Raw genomic sequence first — 24,531 nt, forward strand, 5'->3', positions numbered from 1 at the left:
AAAAAATCAGCATGTCTCTTTTCAACTCAAAAGTCTTTATCCTTGTTGACTCACCTTTACCATAAGATTTTCCCTTTTTCTCCTCCTGTAACTGCATTGTTGATGCCCAATCACTGCTTCTAGTAACAGTGAACTGTTACCTACCAAATACTTATGATACAGTAAAAAATATTTACCATGGGTAAAAAAAGTTACTGTAGGTAAAAAGTGATTTGTATTTACCATGTAGGTGAAAAATATTTACTATAGGTAAAAAATATTTACTGTCGGTAAAAAAGTGAAAACGGAGTATGCTGTGCTGTGAGTCCACACGAACATCCTCGTGTAAATTTCACTAGAAATTCACACCTAGAATGGGCTATTCTGTAAGATATAGGTTGTAGGCATGCATAAGAGCTCGTTCCCACGTATCTTCTATCCATGGCACTTTTTACTCTTTGGTGCTTGTGAAGTAGATTTTTCTTCTCTTTCGAGATCCCTTGGACTAGAGTATCCTCATCTCCCCAACAACTGACTGTGCCTTTATTGCATCTTCAGAAGGGGTCCTAAAAACCATGCATCAAGGAGCTTAGGACTTTCTAGTTTCTTCTTGAGGAGGTTAAAATCTTCTAGAAACTTCTTGATCCTTCTAGTTATTCTAGAACCTTCTGGATCCTTCTTCAACTTTCTAGAGATTTCCAAAAACTTCTAGATTCTTTCAGAATCTTCTCCATGCTTCTAGAAACTTCTAGATTCTTTCAAAATCTTCTCCATGCTTCTAGAAACTTCTTGATCCTTCTAGTTCTTCTAAAACCTTCGGGATCCTTCTTCAACTTTCTAGAGCTTTTCAGAAACTTCTAGATTCTTCCAGAATCTTCTCCATGCTTCTAGAAACTTCTAGAGTCTCCTTGATACTTTTAGAACTTCTAGAATCTTCTAGATCCTTCTAGATTCTTCTAGAGCCTTCTAGAAATGATGTAGACGATGACATATAGGCGATGATGCAGACAACGATTGACTCTCAAGAATCCATGACATTACCCCCTCCTCTAGCAACGAGTTCTACGAGGAGCAGTGATGTTCCTTGAGTTGGGCTTCCATGGATGTTGTTGATGGAACTCTTGGACTTTGAGAGATGCATGCTGTAGATTGTGTGCTGGTTCCCAGGTTCATTCACTAGCATCATAGCCTTTCCAATGCACCAAGTACTATAACCTACCACACGAAACTTGAGAATCTAGGACTTTCTCGACCTCATATTCGTCATGTCCTTGAATCTCAACCGGAGGAGGTGGTTGTAGGGCTCTTCCTAGGATCTTAGATGTCTGACAAGGTTCTAGGACTGAGACATGAAAGACCGGATGGATTTTCATGGATGAGGGCAATCGGAGTCGATAGGTGGCTGGATTGACTTGATGGATAATTTTAAATGGGCCAAGCCTTCAATAATCAAGCTTTTGACAGGGACGAGATGAACGCAGATCACGTCGGAGGAGCCACACTTTTTCCCCTTCTTTGTATTTTGGATGCTGCATGCGATGGAGATCTGCACTTTCCTTATACTTGGATTGAGCTTCTTTGATATGAATTGTAAGTTCTTTGTGAATTGCAGATAATTGTTGTGTAAGATGAATAGCAACTAGATTCTTTACTTGATAGTGTCTGTGGATATCCTATTTGGGATGTTGATCATAATTAGCAAAGAATGGAGTGTGACGGGTGGAGGCATGAAAATTGTTATTATAGGAGAATTTTGCTAGCAGTAGGAGATCGACCCAATTATCCTGGTGATAATTGATAATACAGCGGAGATATTATTCCAAAACCTGATTTACTTTCTCTGTTTGTCCATCACTTTGTGGGTGATTGGCTGAGGAGAGGTTGATTTGTACTCCGAGTAGCTTGAATAAGCTTTTCCAAAAGCTAGAGATGAATTCTGGGCCTCAATCAGAAACTATGTCATTTGGTAATCCATGATAACGATAGATATGTTGTAGAAAGAGTTTGGCTGTACCTTCGCTGGTGATGGTTTTAGTGCTTGGAATGAAGTGTGCCATTTTTGTAAACCAATCCACGACTATTAAAATGCAGTCAAATCCTTGTGACAAGGGTAGCTCTACAATAAAATCCATGGAGATGGATGACCATGGTTTGGTTGGAATGGGCAAGGGATGGAGTAACCCATGAGGACGATGACGAGGGGCCTTTGGTCTATTGCAAGTGTCACAAGTGCCTACATACAAGCTTCCACATTTGAGGCCACCAAAAGTCACGGGAGAGAAGCTCAATTGTCTTATTAACCTCAAAATGCCCTGCTGATGGAAGATCATGCCGTTGCTGAAGTACCTCCCACCGTGTTGGTCCTAGCGGAATATAGAGAAGACCCTTATAGTAAATTAGTCCATCAATTTCTTGAAAGTCCTCATTAACCTCTTGTCCTTGTAGTTGTTGTCTAATATTCTGAGCAAGTGGGTCTTTGGCAATTTGCATCTTCACCTTAGAAAGAAAAGTAGAATCTTCAGGAGCTTGGCTCATGGTAGAATTTAGCTTAAGCTGCTCAAGTTTCAAAATCACTAACTCTTGGTGATCAAATGTTGCATCGCCTTCTCTAGGTGCAAGGTAGAATCTTCTTGATAAGGCATATGGCTTAGCTTGTTGACAAATCAAACCTTGATAGGATACCACTCCACCTGGCTTGGCGACGATTCAAGACACGGGATGTCATGAAGTACTCCAAATTCTTGTGATCTATATAGACAGTGATCTTACGAGGAGCTCCTTCAAGTAGGTGATGCCAAGTGTCAAGGAGTCGATGATTGCTAAGAGCTCTTTGTCATGGATTTCATAATTGATTTCTGCACTTCAGAACTTGCGGGAATGAAAAGCCACTGGATGTACTCGACCATCCTCTCCTACTTGGGATAGAATAGCACCAAGGGCAAATTCTGAAGCGTCTGTTTCTAGGATAAAAGGCTTTGTAGGATCTACGTGAATTAGAATGGGTGCAGTCATGAAAGCTTGCTTGAGAGTCTGAAATGCTTTTGCAGCCTTTCAGTCCCTGACAAACTTATTATGGCCTGTCAACCTTGTGAGTGTTGTAACCACCTTAGAGTATCCCTCTATAAAGATACAATAAAAATTTACAAATCCGAGGAAACATTGAACATCTCTCATCGAGGTGGGTGTCTCCCAATCAAGGATGGTTTGAACCTTATTTGGATCATGGAGATTCCATTTTTAGAAATTACATAACCAAGAAATTCCACCTTAGATTGATGAAAAGAGCACTTCTCCAACTTTTCATATAACGCTGATGCACGAAGCTGTTCAAGCACTAATCGTACACGGTGCTCGTGCTCTTCTTGATTCTTGAAAAATATCAAGATATAATCCAAATATATTACCACAAAATAAATTAAATACTCCTGAAAGATATCGTTCATTAAATGTTGAAAAACAGCTTGGGCATTTGTGAGACCAAATGGCATGACGGTATATTCAAAGTGGCCATACCTTGTCTGAAAGGCTGTCTTCCATTCATCACCTTATTTGATTCTGACTAGGTTGTAAGCACCACGAAGATCTATTTTTGTAAATATTCTTGCCTTGACAAGGCACTCAAGAAGCTCTGGGATCAAGAGAAGGGGATAGCGATTCTGTTAGGAAATAAGACATAGCTAAATAGATTTTTTAGTAGATTACTTAATGGAGAGAGATAGATTTCACACACAAGAGATTATAGAGTAGAGAGAGAGAGTACACTCGATATACGTGGTTCACCCAATGTAGGCTACGTCCACGGAAAAGCAGCCACTCAATGGCTTTAGCACTTCAAAAGAAGAAGTAGTTTACAAAGGGATTAAACCCTTGATAGAGCTCCCGCCTTGCTTCCCTCTCACCACCTCACACTCACCTTGTTGCATCAACTTCACACACTATGAAATGTGTGTAGAAATGGCCTCCTTTTATAGGCCAAAAGATTTGTCCTCTCTTATGAGAGACAGCCATGTGTAGCCGCCCTTGTGTGAATAAGTCCAAATCGGACCCTCCAATCAACCCATGTGGCCACCCTTGAGAAGACAAGTCCGCTTTTGAATTCGGCCACCGGCCATTGAATTCGGCCACCGGCCACCGGCCGTTGACTACCGGCCACCGGCCAACTGACCGGTTGTTTTCCGACCACTTTCCGGCCGCCCTTTGGCCATAATATTTCGGCGAAAAGGGATATTCCGGCCAAAAAAGAAAGTCTCGGGGGCCTCCACCCCCAAGGCCTCTAAAGTTGCCCCTGATTCTTGTCCGTGAAAATTTTGGTTTCCAGTGAGTGATTTTCCTTCACGCACGATGGCTTCTCCTCATAATGGGGACCTTACAAATGTGCGCTTTTACCACAGAAAATTACAAGGGTAAATCAGGCTCCATACTTAACAATCTCCCACTTGGAGACTGATCTCCAAACCAAACCTGTTACCGCTTTCCATTCAGGCTTCTTATCCTTGAATGCCGATTGAAGATGAGCAAAAGCTCAACTTCTCCTTGTTGACCACCTTTGTAAACATGTCTGCAGGATTTTCACTTGTATGCACCTTTCCTAGCTTTAGCTATCCCTCTTCCAAAAGAGTGCGTATGAAGTGATATCTCACCTCAATGTGCTTTGTCCTTGAATGAAAGGCTGAGTTCTTCACCAGATGGATAGCGCTTTGGCTATCACTGAACAAGACACAATTGTCTTGTTTGAATCCAAGCTCTTCTAAGAATCTGTGAAGCCACAGAATTTCTTTGCTTGGCTCCGTCATTGCTACATACTCTGCTTCCATGGTAGAATTTCTTTGCTTGCCTCCGTCATTGCTACATACTCTGCTTCCATGGTAGAAAGTAAAACCACTTTCTGCAGCTTTGAAGCCCATCTTACTGATGTGCTTCCAACCGTGAACACATAGCCAGTAGTGCTCCTTCGAGTATCTTTGTCACCTTCCATATCTGCATCAGCATACCCTTCTAGAAAAATATCAGTTCCTCCAAAATACAAAGCATTTGTTGTTGTCCCTTTTAGATACCTAAGTATCCACTTCACAGCTTGCCAATGCTCTTTACCTGGGTTGTCCATGAACCTACTAACAACTCCCACTGCATGTGCAATGTCTAGCCTTGTCCAGACCATAGCATACATTAGAGAACCTACCGCTGCAGCATATGGAACTTTAGACATATAGGCTATCTCCTCTTGTATCTTTGGACACATATCCTCATTAGTTTAAAATGACCAGCCAAAGGTGTAGAAACTGGTTTTGCATTTTGCATTGCAAACCTTTCTAGTACCTTCTTGATGTAATCTTCTTGAGATAGCTTTATTGTCTTCTTCGTCCTGTCCCTTGATATTTTCATACCAAGTATCCTCTTTGCAGCACCTAAATCTTTCATTGAAAAAGATTTGGACAGCTCCTCTTTTAGGTCTTTGATGTCCTCCATGTTAGCACTTGCAATCAACATGTCATCAACATACAACATTAGGATGATGAATTTCCCATCTCCCAAATTCTTCATGTAGACGCTGTGATCCAAGTTGCATCTTGTGAATCCATGATCCAACATCCATCGATCAAACTTCAAGTACCATTGTCTTGATGCATGCTTTAAACCATACAAGCTCTTCTTTAATCTGCAAACCATTTTCTCCTTACCTTTTACTTCATACCCCTTTGGTTGAAGCATGTAGATTTCCTCCTCTAAGTCACTGTGAGGGAATGCCGTATTTACATCCATTTTCTCGAGATTTAGATCATGAGCAGCCACAAGGCTTAAGACAAGCTTAATTGAGTTCATTTTTACAACAGGAGAAAATATTCATTGAAGTCAATACCTTTCTTTTGAGAAAAACCTTTTACCACAAGCCTAGACTTGTACCTTTTCTTCCCACCTTCTTCTTCCTTCAGCTTGTACACCCATTTGTTTTGAAGTGCCCGCTTACCTTTAGGCAACTCAAACAACTCCCATGTTTGGTTGCGATGTAGTGAGTCCATCTCCACTTGCATGCTCTTCGTCCATTCTTCTTTGGATTCATGTTGCATAGCTTCTTCGTATGATTCCTGCTCTCCGGAATCTGAGATCAAGAGATGGTTGAAGGAAGGAATAAACCTTTCTGGAGGTCTACTTGCTCTTGTAGATCTTCGGGGAATAGGTTGAGGCTCCTCATTTGGTTGACGTTGTTGCACATTGTCACCGTTTGCAGTCCTTGAGTCTTCACCGTCCTCAAGCTCCATGTACTCAACACCTGTTTCTTTTGTTTGTTTTCTTTCCAAGTAATCTTTGTACATATTTTGTTCGTTAAAAATTACATCCCTACTCCTTAAGATTTTACCATCTTCAGGATTCCATAGGCGATACCCAAAGTCTCCTTCTCCATAGCCAATGAAGAAACACTTTTTGGACTTTGCATCTAGCTTTGATCTTAGGCTTCTATCTATGTGCATGAAAGCCTCACACCCAAACACTTTGAGAAATGCAAGATTCACCGGTTTACCTGTCCATGCCTCTTCTGGAACTCCCCCATCCAATGCCGTTGAGGGTGACCGATTGATTAAGTACAGAGACATACTTACAGCTTCCGCCCAAAGCTCAAGCGGTAGGCCTGCATGTATCCGCATGCTTCGTGATCGTTCCATGATTGTCCTGTTCATCCTTTCCGAAATCCCATTTTGTTGAGGTGTCCTTGGGGTTGTCCTTTGCCTCCGAATGCCATTGCTAGCACAAAAGCTTTCAAAAGCTTGGCTGCAATATTCGCCTCCATTGTCAAATCTGAGGCATTTAACCTTGGTACCTGTTTCATTCTCCACAAAGGCTTTTCACCTTTGAAATATGGAAAATACATCGGATTTATTCTTCATGACATAAACCCATGTTTTTCTAGTCGCATCGTCTATGAATGTTACATAGTACAATGAGCCACCAAGTGATGGTGTACTTGCAGGACCCCAAACATCAGAATGAACCAACTCAAGTTTTTTATTTTTTCTTTCATTTCTTGATTTTTGAAATTTTACCCTCTTTTGTTTACCATAAACACAATCTTCACAGAACTCTAAGTCCACTTCTTTCAAACCTGGTAGAAGCTTCTTTGTTTGAAGGATTTGCATTCCTTTGGCACTCATATGCCCAAGTCTGTAGTGCCACACCGCACTGTCAACTTCTGTAGTTGTTGCACAAGCTGAAGGTTGCGTGCTAACAGTACACAAGTAAAGTGTACCGACTTTTTCTCCCTTGGCAACCACCAAAGATCCCTTTGAGATCTTCCATCGTTTGTTTCCGAATGCAATGTTGTGACCTTCATCGTCCAATTGTCCTGTAGAGATCAAATTTTTGCGAAGAGAAGGAACATGCCTAACATCTTTAAGCTTCCATTCATTTCCGTTAGCAGTTTTGATAGAAACTGTACCTTTGCCGACAATCTCACAAGCTTCATCATCTCCCAAGTATACATACCCAAAATTACCTTTGGTGTAGTCTTGGAAATGTTGCTTGTGTGGTGTCGCATGGAATGAAGCACCGGAATCTACTATCCAAGAATTAGACACATTGTCTAATGAGAGAATTAGAGCATCTTGCTCTACTTTACCTGCAACATTGGCCTCCAATGTTGGCTTGTTGTCTTGAGACTCTGTCTCCTTCTTCTTCTTGGACCAGCAATCCTTCTTGACATGGCCCTTCTTGCCACAATTCCAACATTCAAGAACTGACTTTGTGCGTGACTTGCTCCGCCTTGAGCGATCACGACCCTTTTGGTTTTTGAACCTCTCCTTAGGCCTTCCTCTTGTTTCCACTGATAGTGCAGCACTTGATGATTCTCCTGTGCTTCTCCTTCTCATTTCCTTGCTTAGGAGAACACCCACAACATCATCAAACTTAAGAGTATTTGTGCCAAAAATAGAATTACTTACAGCCATCACAAGGCTGTCCCAACTATCTGGAGAGATGATAGTATAAGGAGAGCTCTCACTTCGTCATCGAAATTGATTTTCGCTGATCGAAGTTGACTTATGTTTGTGTTAAAGTCATTTAGGTGTTCTGCAACTGAACCATTCTCTGTCATCTTTAGATTGAACAAGCGCTTCATAAGAAATACCTTATTGGATGCCGATGGTTTCTCGTAGAAGTCGTCACTTCATCAAGTCCTCCGTGGTCTTCATTTCCGAAACATTGAAGGCCACCGTTGACGCCAAGCTTAACCGGATTGTTCCCAGTGCCTTTCGATCAAGGACAACCCATGCTTCATTTGCCATTGTTGCGGGCTTCTTTGCAAGACCGCCTAGTGGCAAATAGAGGTCCTTCTGGTAGAGATAGTCTTCAATCTGCATCTTCCAATGTTGGTAATTTTTGCCGTTGAACTTCTCAATGTTGAGCTTCCCTTCCTCCGCCATAACTCCCACTCAATTCAAGGAATCCTTTCCTTGAGATAATTTAGCTACGAGCAAACCTTGCTCTGATACCAGTTGTTAGGAAATAAGACGTAGCTAAATATATTTTTTAGTAGATTACTTAATGGAGAGAGATAGATTTCACACACAAGAGATTATAGAGTAGAGAGAGAGAGAGAGAGAGTACACACGATATACGTGGTTCACCCAATGTGGGCTACGTCCACAGGAAAGCAGCCACTCAATGGCTTTAGCACTTTAAAAGAAGAAGTAGTTTACAAAGGGATTAAACCCTTGATAGAGGTCCCGCCTTGCTTCACTCTCACCACCTCACACTCACCTTGTTGCATCAACTTCACACACTATGAAATGTGTGTATAAATGGCCTCTTTTTATAGGCCAAAAGGGATGCCCTCTCTTATGAGAGACAGCCATGTGTAGCCGCCCTTGTGCGAATAAGTCCAAATCGGACCCTCCAATCCGCCCATGTGTGGCCACCCTTGAGAAGACAAGTTCGCTTTTGAATTCGGCCACCGGCCATTGAATTCGGCCACCGGCCACCGGCCACCGGCCATTGACTTCCGGCCATAATATTCCGGCCCCTGATTCTTGTCCGTGAAAATTTTGGTTTCCGGTAGGGTAAATCAGGCTCCATACTTAACAGATTCTTGACGGTGATCTTGTTTAGGCCCCTATAATCCATGCACATCCGGAGAGTTTCGTCCTTCTTTTTTACAAAGAGTATTGGAGCTCCTGCTGGGGACTTTGAATGCCGTATGAACCCCTTAGCAAGATTCTCATCAATATTTTTCCGTAATTATACCAATTCATCTTGAGATAGCTTGTATATTGGGCCAAAAGGGGGTTGGGTTCCCTCCTGAAGCTCTATAGCATAATCATAGGGTAGATGCTCCGGTAAGAGGTCTGCATTCTTCTTCTCAAAAATATCATTGTAGTTTTGATATCGATGTGGCAATGCCTCCATGATTTGTGTTGTCGACGTGTCAGTTGGTGTTGCAAATATCAGGAAATTTGGATACTTTTCGGCTGCACGCATGAAGACCTTGGCTCCAAGATATATAGGCCTATTATGCCTTCCCTTCTTCTTTTGGACTTTTTGTGGTTCAATTCTCAGAGCCCTCCAATCGATGTCAGGATTATTTAATTAGCATGGCTGACAATAATCAAGAGAGGAGAATGAACATTGATAACTTTGATTTTGCACATGAAGGTGCCAATGATGATGCTCCCATGTTTGTTAATTATCTTGTCACTAGGTTGCAACAAGCTATGGGCAACCCCACTTTGCAAGCCGGAGTTACTCAACAACTTCGTACTTATAGGATTTCCTTTCCTCTCTAAGAGGAGAGAGAGCTTACGAGGCCTCTTGAAGAGACCCCCAAAAGAATACTCTCTCCCATACGAGAGGAGGAATCCAAAGATCAAGAAAGCAATGAATCCCCAAATTCCTCCGAAGATGTGGCTCCACGAAGGAGGAGGACTAAACAACCGCCAACTCCTCCCAAGAGGAAATGGTTAACCCACAGTCCTTCTCCTCGTCACTCCAAAAGGGAAGAGAGGAAACCAAGGAAGAAAAGGGAAAGAAAGAGGTCACCCTCTTCTCCTTCTTCTTCACCTTCCTCCTCTATCGATGAAAGCTATGGCTATTCTCCCAGAGCATACAAGAGGGGATGACATCACAGATCTTACCCTGCATGGCGAAGGTCACAAAAGCTCAAGAAGTTCAAAGAGGGAGGAAAGAGTATCTCTTTTCTCACCTATGATGGCACCTTTGGTGCTACCGACAAAGTATCGGCCTTCATCCAACAATTTGATATGGCCTTTGGAGACGAGAGCTTCACAGAGTCCTCCAAGCTACACCATGTAGCTATGCACTTCCAAAAATTGGCTCGTCAATGGTGGGCTAGCCTTCGAGGCAATGGTGAAGCACCAAAGACATGGAAAACTCTACGAGTTTCCATCATGAAGAAATTCCTTGCAAGTGATGCAAAGAACAAAGTGCTCGCCGAATGGAGGAGTTTAAGGCTTCTCTCTCATGAGTCTATCCACAAATATGTAGACAAGTTTTTGGATTTACATGTCAAGACTAATGTCTTTCAAAAGATAGACTTTGCTGAGCAAAAACAACAATTCTGTGCGCGCGGGATTACCTGAAGAGATGGCCGAGTATGTCAACTCTCAACGGCTTGACTTTATCAACAAAGTAATTCACCATACCATGGTTTCTTCACGCATCAATTTCCAACAAGGGGTTATACGGAATGTCAAACCCATGGAAAATAAAGACAAAAGTGATGCAAAGGGAGAAATTAATGCCCAAAATTTTTCCCACGACCATTCCAACAACAACAATCGGTCCAAGGAGAAAGGAGTTTACAAAGGTAAACATAAAATCTCTCTTGAAGAGCTTGAAACTTTTTGCAAGGATCACAAATGTTTAAAGTGTGGGGATCAAGGACATGGCTATCGTTCTTGCCCCAATAAGATGCTCGCAATGAGACTCCTAGAGCTTCCACTATTCAAGCTCCAAAAGAGGATACTTATTGCAAAGGATCACCTCTCTCCTATGCTTGGGGAAAGGTAAGGGAGCATGATGCTTTCATTTTTTTTTACCCTGGTTCTGCTCTCAACTTCATATCAATGGAGTTGGCCACCAAATTAGGCATTCAAGATTTTGAGATGGGAGATGTTGTAACGGCCGATGCCGCTTTCAAGGGACAAAAAGGCTCCGTTACTCCCTTGATTGGGAAGTTGAGGCTTCATGTCCAAATCTATGTGGACAAAGAAGAGTTCTTCATCTCTTCTCTCCAACATGAGGATGTTATCCTAGGGATACCATGGTTCAACCGGATGGCTGCCAACATGAAGTTCCCTAAAAGAAGAATCTACTTCACCTACAGGGGAAAGAATATGTATATAGATGCTAATGAGTCTGGTCGTACTATACCACTTGTAAATCTTCTCGCCCTTGATAAATCAATGAAAAGTTTCAACGTACATGGTTTTTGTCAAAGAATCCCTAAAAGGTCCTAATGTTTCATCAAAGGTGAATGGTAGGAATCAAGAAGAGTTAGACTTGTCTAACTTTCTAAAAGGATTCCAAGATGTGTTCATTGATTATATCCCTATGGACTTACCTCCAAAACGAGGGGATGATGACCATCCAATTGAGCTCCTATCAGGAAGCTCACCGCCTAACAAACCTCCTTATCGAGTTTCACAAGCTCAACAAGAGGAGATCATGAGGCAAGTACAAGAACTGGTAGACAAAGGAATGGTGAGGCCTAGCTCCTCTCCCTTTTGCTCTTCACTCCTTTTAGTGCAAAAGAAATATGGTACATACCGCATGTGTGGACTATTGCGCACTAAACCATATCACTATCAAAAACAGATTCCCCGTACCCCGGGTAGGAGATCTATTTGATAAGCTACAAGGCTCTACCTACTTCAATAGGATTGACCTTAAAAGTAGCTACCATCAAATAAGGATAGTGAATGAAGATATCCTAAAGACCGCGTTTCGTACAACATTTGGCCTTTATGAATATTTAGTCATGCATTTTGGCTTGACTAATGCATTAGCTACATTCAATCGATTAATGGAAAAAAAAAATTAGACCCTACCACAAATTCATTGGAGTGTAATTTGATGATATCATCATCTACTCCAATTCCTTGGAGGAACACAAGCAACATCTCCAAGTGATTTTTCAAGCATTAAGGGAGAATAAGCTTTTTCTCAATCAAAAGAAAACCAAATTTTTCCTTCAAGAGATTGAATACTTAGGTCATATTATCTCTCGAGATGGTATCCGTATGGATCCATCAAAGTTGGAGGTAATAAAAGCATGGCCTAATCCAAGGAATCTACATTAGCTAAGAAGATTTATTGGTATGTGTGCATACTATAGATGCTTTATAGAAAAATTCTCTCAAATAGCAGGACCATTACATGACTTAACAAAGAAAAGCGTTAAGTTTGTATGGACTGCTAAGGAGCAAAATGCTTTTGAAAAGCTCAAAGAGAAGCTTACTTCCCAACCAGTCCTCGTGCTTCTGGATCTCTCAAAGCCATTTGAGGTCCAATGTGATGCTTGTGGTGATTGCCTTGGAGTGGTTTTGCTTCAAGAAGGGCATGCCATAGCATATGAGAGCCGAAGTCTCAATAGTGATGAACGAGTCTTGGGCATTTATGAGAAAGAGCTTTTAGTTGTTCTATATGCCCTAGACACATGGAAGCGCTACCTATTGGGGACTCCATTTATCCTACGAACCGACCACCAAAGTCTCAAGTATTTCATGACGCAAACCAAGCTTTCCGACAAACAAATGAGGTGGGCAAATTTTCTTTCGCAATTTAATTTCCACATTGCTCACATTGCTGGTAAGCACAATCAAGTGGCTGATGCACTTTCACAACGACCAAAAGTTAATGATGTGTCAATAGCAACTCACAACGATCTATCTTCTATGATAGATGAGTATGTTGCTGACCCTAAATTTAAGGACATAATGTCATCCCTTGCTTTGGGGAATAAAGAGGAACCATTCACCTTGCAGGATGGTTATCTTCTCCATGGAAATAGGCTATGTGTTACCCACTCCCTTTGGCAGAAAGTCATGTATGAATCCCATGCTCCTCCCTATGCGGGGCATAGAGGCATTCTACCTACTCTTAGAGGAGTAGAGACGTACTTTTATCGGCCTACCATGAAAGTATGTTTCAAAATGTGTAGTATGCCAAAAGACCAAGTATGATAGAGGGAAGCAACCTGTCCATGGATTTTATCTTTGGATTACCAACATCTATCCATGGGAATACGGGAATATGGACAATAGTCAATAGGTTTAGCAATCAAGCACACTTTATCCCTATCAAGAAGACTATTAAGGCACACCAAATGGAAACTTTCTTCATATCACAGATTTTCAAACACCATGGGTTGCCAACATCCATCGTGTCAGATAGAGATCCTACTAGAATGACCAGTAATTTATGGAAAGGTCTCTTCGAAAATCTAGGTACAAGATTGAATTTCTCTTCGGCCTATCACCCACAAACGGATGGCCAAAGTGAGATAGCCAATCTTACGATTCTCGATCTACTAGAGACCTATGTTACAGAAGTAGATCAACGCTCACAATGGGAAAACTACTTACCTCTTGTAGAGTATGCATGTAATAATACTATCCATACTTCTACGGGATAAGCACCTTTTGAAATCATAGAAGGAAGACCTAAAAGTCCCTTGCTACTTAATGTACATGGGAAGATCTTCGTTGCCGATGAGTATAGCCATGACCTGCAAATATCTTTTCAAAAGATTATGGAGGCTATATATATCTCCCAACTAAGGCAAAAAGCTGCAGCACAGAAGGGCCTTAACGTTCAAAGAAAATGATTGGGTCTTACTTTAGTTTCCTAAGGCTCGATTGAGGCAAACGACAGGCAAAAATCCTACGGGCCATCAAAAGTATTATGCTAAACTAGCAAAAAGACACTATGGTCCTCTTCAAATTTTGAAGCCAATTAATGAGGTAGCTTATCAACTCAAGTTACCTAACCATTGGCTCATACACAATGCTTTTCATGTGAGCCTACTCAAGCCCTACAAAGGAGAGCCTCCAAATGAACCAATTATTGAAGACCCTCCCAAAATCAAAGATCAAGAAGAAGTACTACAACCGAAAGCTATCCTTCGGCATGAAGACAAGGTACTACGACATGGGAAGATTATCCGATGGTATCTTATTAAGTTCAAAATTTATCCTTTTGAAGATGCTAGATGGATGCAAGGAATCCAGCTTAAGGATACTAATATGAACCTTGTCAATGCTTACCGTATGCTGCATTAGAGTAACCAAATATACATGTTTCTTTTAAATGATCAATGTTTTTGTCTTGTAAGACTAATTCTCTCTTTATTGTGCACAAATTTAAGTAGTATGCATACTAAGAGTCATGTTTGGGATGACGACCTCTCTCAAAACACCATGTAAAATTTGTCACTCTTCTTGGGAGGATGAAATGGACTAAAGCGAAGACATGCTTGCAGCAGCTATGTCTCCCAAGCACCAAATGGATTATTCATCCATCTTGGAATGATGTCGTAGGGTAAAAAGGGATCCTCTACCCGCTAAGACAAATTGACTAATGACTATGACTTTATCTCTTTTACTTCATAGTCGAGGACGACTAAGATTTCAAGAGAGAGGTAATGTCATTAAATATCTAATATCTAACCAACCCAAGTGATTTTCTCATATTAAACTGATCATTTAATATGGGATAATAAACGGGAACAAGGATTAGAATATAGACATGTGCTTACGGATCTATCTCAACACGGGTAAAGGGACCCAAATGAGAGATGATCTATCAAAGAGCAAGGTTAACTAATGAAGTTTAAAAGACCTTAGGGTTAGCTTCATTAAAGACCTCCAATGGTTAATGTTAAAAGTCCTTTTGACCTTAAGCAAGCTAGGGTTGTGCTTGAGGTGGGATTAAGCAAGCTAGGGATGTGCTTGAAGTGGGAACCTGACATAAACTTAGGCAAGCTAGGGTTGTGCTTGAGGTGGGAACCTTAAGCAAGCTAGGACTGTGCTTGAGGTGGGAACCCGACCTAAACTTAGGCAAGCTAGAGCTCTGCTTGAGGTGGGAACCCAACCTAAACTTAGGCAAGCTAGGGATGTGCTTGAGGTGGGAACTCCACCTAGGTGCTTGTCATGCTTGATGACTAAGGTACTTGAGGTACTTGTCACATTCAATGAGGAAGTTTCTTGAGAAGCTTCCTATGCATGGGGGGTAAGATTCTTGAGTCAAAAAGAGAACCTACTCATTTAATGAGGAAGTTTCTTTGAGAAACTTCCTACGCACTCAAAGTTACGGGAATTCTAAAAGAGCACATGGAACACATGTGCTCTCTCACTAAGCTTAACCACATGGTGTGCTTGAATGCTATTGGTTGGGCTAAAGAGGGGTCCAATGAGCTTCTACTTCCACCTAACAAATATCTAGATATTTTCAAACTCTATCTCTCTCTCTCTCTCTCTCTCTCTCTCTCTCTCTCTCTAAGTGATAAGGAGGACACTTGTCAAAAGACTACCCATGTACTTGACTGCATGCTACATGTGATGGACCAAGGGGAGAGGAGTCCAATGCCTACAGCATGTTGAAAAGTCTCCACTCACCCAAAGCAAGGAGGGGGGTGCTAGGGGGATATACACCATCACACACACTCATTTGAGACACCATTCTCACTTGGTGAAAGTTGAGGAACACCACCTCCTTCTCCAAGCTTGTGAGAGTGAAAGCCTACACCAACACTCTTGGCTATGGAATGCAAATCCAACCAAGATTCATGCTTCAATGCTTAAGCTTGCCATTTTATCCATCTCCATTACTATGCTATTATGTATGCTAGCAAGAAGAGTAATGATAAATGAGGAACTACTTCTTTCTCCTATGGAATGTTTCTTCTTCCTCTTCCTATCCTCATTCCCCGCTAGCTCTCTCCACCTTCGAAGGTGTTTGAGGCCTTGGGACTGAGGCTTGGGATATTTAATGCTTTCTTTGAGTTTATGATATGCTTGTGATGCATGAACCTTTCCATCTTCATTGCATCACGTAGGTCACAAGGAACACAAAGATTGTATTGTACCAAGTCTCTCTTGATGGGAGAAACTATAATACAAATGCCTATTGGAGGGGGGACCGGCTCCATATGAATCCGGTCCTCAACTATTGTCATGTTCTCTAAACACTCTCTCTCTCTTGCAAAATTATTGTTCATGCAAAGTTAACTAAGTACCATGTTTATACTGCTACCATCAAATAATTTCACCAGCTATGCTCACAAAGAATCTCTAAAAAGTGCTTCACCTAATTTCCTAATTCCGCTACTCTCAAAGTTCATAGGCAGTTTCCATTACAATGGGCATCACAATCCGTCTCGACGGTCTACCGTGGCACAATCGCTAGTTTTGTAAAATTGAGCCCTTAGTGAAGCGAAAACAAAAAAATTCGCGATTCTGCCACCCTAGACCAATGAGACGGGAGCCGATGGCCATGAAAGTTTGGAGGGCCAATTAAAGCACCTAAATCCCCATCTCTGCAAAGTTTCATGGACATCGCAATTGGTCTCGACGGTCTACAGTGGCACAATCGCCATTTTTTTACCATTGGGTCCTTAACAATTGGTGATTGTGCCACGCTAGACCAACGACATGGGAGCGGATGGACATAAAACATTGCAAACGTAGGGAAAGAATTTAAATCCCCACCCCTGCAAAATTTCATAGGCATCGCAATCCATCTTGACGGTCTACGGTGGCATAATCGCCAGTTTTTAACCATTGGGCCCTTATCAAAGCCAAGACAAAAAAATTGGCGATTTTGCCACCCTAGACCGATGAGACGGGAGTGGATGGCCATGAAACATTGCAAGGGTAGAGAAAAACACCTAAATTCCCACCCCACCAAAGTTTTATGGGCATCGCAATCCGTTTTGACTGTCCACAGTGGAATAACCGTCGCTAGTTTTTTACCATTGAGCCCTTAGTGAAGCCAAAACCAAAAAATTGGCAATTTTTCCATCCTAGATCAATGAGACGGGAGCGGATGGCCATGAATCTTTGCAAAGGCATGGAAAGCACCTACATCCCCACCCTTGAAAAGTTTCATGGACATCTTAATCCGTCTCAACGGTCTACAATGGCACAATTACTAGTTTTTTTACCATTGGACCCTAACAAAGCCAAAATGAAAAAATTGGTGATTGTGCCACCCTAGACCAACAAGAAGAGAGCCGATGGCCATGAAACTCTATAGAGGCAAGGAAAGCACTTAAATCCCCATCCGTGCAAAGTTTCATGGGCATCAAAACCTGTCTTGACAGTCTACGATGGGCCCTCTGCAAAACCAAAATGAAAAAATTGGCGATTGTGCCATCGTACACCGACGAGACGGGACCGGATGGCCATGAAACATTGCACGGGCAGGGAAAGCACATATTTATCCCCCCTACAAAGTTTCATGGGTATCACAATCCATCTTGATCGTCCATAGTGGCACAATCGCCAGTTTCTAACCATTGGGCCCTTGGCAAAGCCAAAAGGAAAAAATTGGGGATTGTGCCACCCTAGACCATCAAACAAGAGCGGATGGCCATGAAACATTAAACAGGACCGGATGACCATGACATTTAAGGGGGAGGGAAAGAATCTATATCCCCACCCCTGCAATGTTTCATGGGTATTGCAATCGGCTTGACAGTCTACTGTGGTTGAATCGTCAGTTTTTTTACCATTGGGCCCTTAACGAAGCCAAAACAAAAAAAAATTGGCGATTGGGACACCCTAGAGGGATGAGGCAGGAGCAGATGATCATGAAACACTGCTAGGATAGGGAAAGCACCTAAATCCCCACCCCTACAAAGTTTCATGGACATCGCAATCCCTCTCAACGGTCTACAGTGGCACAATCACCAGTTTTTTACTATTGAGCCCTTAGCGAAGCCAAAGCAAAAAAATTGGCGATTCTACCACCCTAGACCGAGGAGACGGGAGCGGATGTCCACGAATCTTTGCAGGGGAAAGTAAAGCACCTAAATCTTCACCCTTGCAAAGTTTCATGGGCATCACAATCCGTCTCAACGATCTACAGTGGCATAATTACCAGTTTTTTTACCATTGGGCCCTTAACAAAGCCAAAACGAAAAAATTGGCAATTGTACCCTAGACCGACAAGATGCGAGCAGCTGGCCATGAAATTTTGCAGGAGAAGGGAAAGCACCTAGATCCCCGTCCCTACAAATTTTCATGGCTATCCGCTCCCGTCTTGTCGGTCTAGGGTGGCACAATCGCGAGTTTTTTACCATTAGGCCCTTAGCGAAGCCAAAACGAAAAAATTGGTGATTGTTGCACCCTATACCGATGAGACGGGAGCACGTGGCCATGAAACTTTTAAGGGGGAGGAAAAGAGCCTATATCCCCGTCCTTGGATATTTCATAGGCATCGAAATCCGTCTCGACAGTCTACGGTGGTTGAATCGGTAGTTTTTTACCATTTGGCCCTTAGCGAAGCCAAAACCAAAAAGTTGGCGATTGTGACACCCTAGAGTGACAAGGCAAGAGGCGGATGGTCATGAAACATTGTAGGGGCATGGAAAGAATCTAAATCCCCGCCCTTGCAAAGTTTTATGGGCATCGCAATCCATCTCGTTGGTCTAGGGTGACATAATCGCCAGTTTGTAACCTTTGGACCCTAAGCATAGCCAAAATGAAGAAATTGGCGATTGTGCCACCCTAGACCGGCAAGACGGGAGCGGATGGCCATGAAACATTGCAGGGACAGGGAAACCACCTAAGTCTTCACCCCTGCAAAGTTTCATGGGTATCGCAATCCATCTCGACAGTCCACAGTGGCACAATCGTCAGTTTTTAACCATTGGACCCTTAGCGAAGCCAAAACGAAAAAATTGGCGATTGTGCCACCCTGGACTGACAAGACGAGAGCGGATCGCCATGAAACTTTGAAGGGGAAAGAAAGCACCTAAATCCCAGCCACTGCAATGTTTCAGGCATCACAATCGGTCTCGACTATCTATGGTGGCACAATCCCCATTTTTTTACTATTGGGCCCTTAACAAAGCCAAAACGAAAAAAGTGGCGATTGTGCCACGCTACACCAACTACATGGGAGCGGATGGACATGTAATATTGCAAGGGCAGGGAAAGCATCTAAATCCCCGTCTCTTCAAAGTTTCACGGACATCACAATCCATCTCAATGGTCTACGGTTCCACAATCGCCAGTTTTTAACCATTGGACCCTTACGAAGCCAAAACAAAAAAATTGACGATTTTGCCACCTTAGATCGACGAGACGGGAGTGGATGGCCATGAAACATTGCACGGGTAGGAAAAGCACATAAATCTCCGTCCCTACAAAGTCTCATAGGCATCGCAATCCGTCTCAACGGTCTACAGTGGCACAATCGTCAGTTTTTTACCATTGAGCCCTTTTCAAAGCCAAAACAAAAAAATTGGCGATTCTGTAACCCTAGACCAGCGAGACAAGAGCCGATGGCCATAAAACTTTGCAGGGCCAATGAAAGCACCTAAATACCCACCCATACAACGTTTCATGGGCATCATAATCCGTCTCGATGGTCTACGGTGGCACAATCGCCATTTTTTTGCCATTGGGTCCTTTACAAAGCCTAAACGAAAAAATTGGCTATTGTGTCACGCTAGACCAACGACATGGGAGCGGATAGACTTGAAACATTACAACAGCAGGGAAAGCACCTAAATCCCCACCCTCACAAAGTTCTATGGGCATCGCAATCCAACTCGACGGTCTACAGTGGCACAATCGCCAGTTTTTAACCATTGGGCCCTTATCGAAGCCAAAATGGAAAAAAATTGGCGAATTTGCCACCCTAGACCGACGAGATGGGAGTGGATGGCCATGAAACAATGCAGGGGTAGGGAAAGCACCTAAATCCCCACCCCAGCAAAGTTTCATGGGCATCGCAATTGGTCTCGACGGTCTACGTGGGCACAATCGCCAGTTTTTGACCATTGAGTCCTTAGCGAGGCCAAAACAAAAAATTGGCGATTTTGCCACCCTAAACCGACGAGACGGAAATGGATGGCCATGAAATATTGCAGGGGTAGGGAAAGCACCTAAATCCTCACCCTTGCAAAATTTCATGGGCATCGCAATCCCTCTTGATGGGCTACAGTGGCACAATTTCCAGTTTCTGACCATTGGGCCCTTAGCGAAGCCAAAAAAAAAAAAAAATGGCGATTGTGTCATCCTAAACCAACAAGACGGGAGCGGATGGCCATGAAACATTTAAGAGGCAGGGAAAGAACCTATCTCCCCGTCCCTACAAAGTATCATGGGTATCGCAATCTGTCTCAACAGTCTACAATGGTTAAATTGCCAGTTTTTACCATTCGGCTCTCACTGAAACCAAAACAAAAAAATTCGCGATTGTGCACCCTAGACCAACGAGACGGGAACGGATGGCCAAGATACATTGCAGGGGCAAGGCAAGCACCTAAATTCTCATCCCTGCAAAGTTTCATGGACATCACAATCTATCTTGACGGGCTACGGTGGCACAATTGCCAATTTTTGACCATTGGGCCCTTAGCGAAGCCAAAATGAAAACATTGGTGATCGTGCCGCCCTAGACCATCGAGACGGGAGCGGATGGCCATGAAACTTCTAAGGGGGAGGGAAAGAACTTATATCCCCACCCCTGCAAAGTTTCATGGGTATCGCAATCGGGCTCGGCAGTCTACCGTGGTTGAATCGTCAGTTTTTTACCATTGGCCCCTTACCCAAGCCAAAACGAAAAAATTGGCGATTGTGACACTCTAGAGCGACGAAGCGAAAGTGGGTGGTCATGAAACACTGCAGAGGTAGGGAAAGCACCTAAATTCCCACCCCTAGAAAGTTTCATGGGCATCGCAATCCGTCTCACTGACTACGGTGGCACAATCGCAAGTTTTTTAACGTTGAGACTTAGCTAAGCCAAAACGAAAAATTTGGCGATTCTTCGAGAAGCGAGTTGATGGCCATGAAAGTTTGCAGGGCCAAGGAAAGCACCCAAATCCCCACCCCTGCAAAGTTTCATGGGCATCGCAATCGGTATCGACGGTCTACAGTGGCACAATCGCCATTTTCTTACCATTGGGCCCTTAACAAAGCCTAAACGAAAAAATTGGTGATTGTGCCACGTTGAAAAGGGGGAAATGAGAACACCACCAGCACACAATCTGAATGCCTCTCTATAGCCTAGTGATTTCACAACACCCCTATCCCCTAGTAAACACACATCTTGATACACAATCTGGAAACAACTATTGCCTCTGCCCGGTCCCAACCAACCCCACTTACACACACTCTATCACAAATCACAACATGATGGCTACTGCTTCTAATCCCTCACAGAAACATATAACCGCATATAGGTCATCATAGATATGCTAACATGTACAGATGCTTTCATGATCATTGGCATACATGAGTTTGCTTACAAGTTTACACCCTTATGACACACAGTACATCCACATAGAGAGAACCCCTAGCTACACATCCCTTCGAAGGACAGTATACCCGCTAACATTAGGTAAGAGAGCGTGAGAGAAAATACGATATATATTGAACACTCAAATAACGAGCATATGGAGACTCAAGCTGTTTCGATTAGCAAAACATGTACAATGATGGATCCCTCTTAGAACACTCCCTCCTCGGGGCTGCTGTTATCATGCAATGGCCGACCCTCTATGCAATATGGAATCACCATTAAATTTTTGCTCTCCTGACCTCCCCTTCTCTACTGCAATATGGCGCCCAAGTCACTACAAATCTTAGCTTCACATGCTGCTCTTGCGCCTTCTTGTAGTTCATGGCGCTACTCTCTCATGCTTTATACAAGCGCTTTACAACAGGTTATGGTTGGCTACCTGTACCAACTCAGGCCAGCACCCTTTCTCCCTAGTTATCCGCCTCTGACTCCCCTTAACTCCTGTAATATGGCATCCCTGCCAGTGAGTTGCACCTTTCAGCCCTACCTCTGCCACTCGCGGCCCTCCACTAGCCATGCATCTTCGTTTTCAGCCCTCCAAGCCCTTGCAACTGGCAGCTCTTGCACAGTTTGAATGTGCAACAATCAAGCCCCTCGATGATTATCTTTGAGCCTCCCTCTCTTTGACCACTAGTGATATCACTAGTGGTCACCTCCTCTGCAACTGGCTGGGCTCCACCACCTCCTACTGTCCCGTGAACCCACCCAATTAACTGGCCGCCTTTTTCTTGGTCAGTCCTCCCGTTTTCGCAACCACCCAAATGGCGCCCTTCTCTCGCATACCTGGCACATGGCAGCCTCTTCCATGCTAGGCCTCCTTCTACCGCCACCCCTCTTGCAACTCCTTTTTTCAAGTTATTAAAGCTTTAAAAAGCTTTGGGTTTGGGCCCCTTGCACATGCCAAAAACTGCCAATGCAATAAAACTCCATAAAAATTACCTTTAGTGTGGATAGACAAGTGTCGGTAACCTTCAACCCGCATCCGATTGGACCGCTGTTAATCATTAGGCTTCATGTATCCAGAGAGCTTCGAAATCACTAAAAAGTACACTTTGAGCACTCCTAAACTTCCCCAACCAGTAGTGCTAAAATTTGTCCTTGACCTTTCTAAAATCCACATTTAGCATACATACCCTGGCAAGTAGAGCGTCCTGCAGACATCTCGATCAAAATCCCATATAACTTTATAGCACTTGCATCCAGCACCCCTTGTCCCGCTCACAACCTTATGATATAAGCATTTGCTCCTATCATTTGTGATAGCAAAAAAAACTTGCAACGTCTGCTAGCGAGGGCTCCATCCCTGCGTACCTGTCTCCTGGATGCATCAAATACTTGTTCAATGTCCTTGCCACTTGCCTGCAAACTACCATGCCTGGGCTTCTTGCACTTCCATAGGTCGACATAGATTGGGTGCACCATCATTGCCCACCCCCTCGTTGAGCATTCACGCTCAACCATAGTATTATTTAGGTAAAAGAAGACTGCATATGATAGAATGATATAAAATAGGCACATAAATTGCATAAGAAAAAGATGATATAGTGGCTATATAGATAGGATAGAGATAGAGAGAAAAGTGTCTGTTGCATCATCCTCCAAGATCAAATGGAAATTTCGAAGCTTCCCCAAGCATGGTGTAATCTCCACCTGGATCAAATAGATGGTATTGGCCATAACCATCCACGTGTAAAGACTTCATATTGAAGCATCTGTTTACATGTGCAATCCCAAAAACGGGCCACCTCGATAGTTCTTTATAACATGAATGTATAGACCCTTTATCCATGAGTCTTCATGCCCACTATAAACATACTTTTAGTCACTTGAAGCACCGATACCATATGCAGCTATCATGTCATCTGCCGTAGAACCCTCCATAATATAGTCCACTTCAAAAAAGCCTCACAATTGATACAAAGATACCTATACAGCAACCTCCAATAACACATGTATCCATAGCATCACATAAAGTAGCAAAACCCTACAATTTGCCTCCATCTGCTGCATAGCCAAGGAAACATTTTTGCCTTGCATACCTGCATCCAAATCTTCTATAAAAGGCTCTAAAACCAACTTCTCATACCCTAGAGTATGACTGCATGCTTGAGCTTCAACCTGTTCTTCAAATACCTCATCACTTGCAAGGTTGGTGGCACCTTCCTCTTTGCATGGAGTCTCACTCTTATAGCCTGCGCCTGTATCTGTTTCCATAGTCATCTACCGGAGCTATCTCTCCACGGCTACACACAAACTCCAGAACTTCACCGTGCACCTCTACATGCTTATCAAGGCAAGGTTGCCCCACCCCCTGCATACACAAATCAACGTGACATAGCTTTGCTTCTGCTTCTAGCTTCTGCAAGTCATCCTCAAAACCTGCTCTTCAATCAAATTGGATGCACAATCAAACCACATTTCTTCTAGCAAGGACTCACCACCACAAGACACAAGGAAATCTTGATCGACTGGTACACAAAGCATCTTCTCACTTGCAATATGCTTCTCTTCAGCCTTCAGCGGACTGGCAGACAACTCGTATACATTTGTATCCACTTCATCTACATAAAAACCATCATAAGTTTCATACCCAGAAGACATGGACTCCGTCTCCCAAATGATATTTGTCTCTACGCTGCTAGAGCTTGAGGAACTTTTGGACCCCTCTTCTGAACTTCCCGATTCTTAGACCATTGCTACCTTCCCCAATGTCGGTTCTAGAACCAACACTTCTTCTTTGAGGCCTTTTATCACCTCGTCCTCTTGAGCAAGCAAAATGGGTGGCACTCTGAATCTGCCTCTCTGTATCTTTTGAGACCTGGTTGACACTTGTTCTACCTCCTCTAACCTGGCATCAACTTCATGTACTTTGATCACATGCATGTCAACAAGAGGAGCTTTTATCTCGTGATGTTTACCCATCTGTTTGGACCTGGGTCCACTGGCTGCTGTGATTGTAGACTGTAGCGATCCTGCCTCCATCATCTTCTTCATTTTTTGACTCTTTGCTCTGGC

The 24,531-nt window shown here is 43.0% G+C and overlaps 1 pseudogene; it reads right to left on the reverse strand.

Annotated features, from left to right (window-relative positions):
- Positions 1-1,028: 1,028 nt before the first annotated feature.
- On the reverse strand, positions 1,029-22,941 carry LOC147439341 (uncharacterized; annotated as a pseudogene).
- Between the last annotated feature and the right edge of the window lie 1,590 nt (positions 22,942-24,531).

The sequence above is a fragment of the Adiantum capillus-veneris genome, chromosome 16 (genome assembly GCF_014529385.1).
Source record: "Adiantum capillus-veneris isolate H3 chromosome 16, ASM1452938v2, whole genome shotgun sequence".
NCBI classification, from domain to species: domain Eukaryota; kingdom Viridiplantae; phylum Streptophyta; class Polypodiopsida; order Polypodiales; family Pteridaceae; genus Adiantum; species Adiantum capillus-veneris.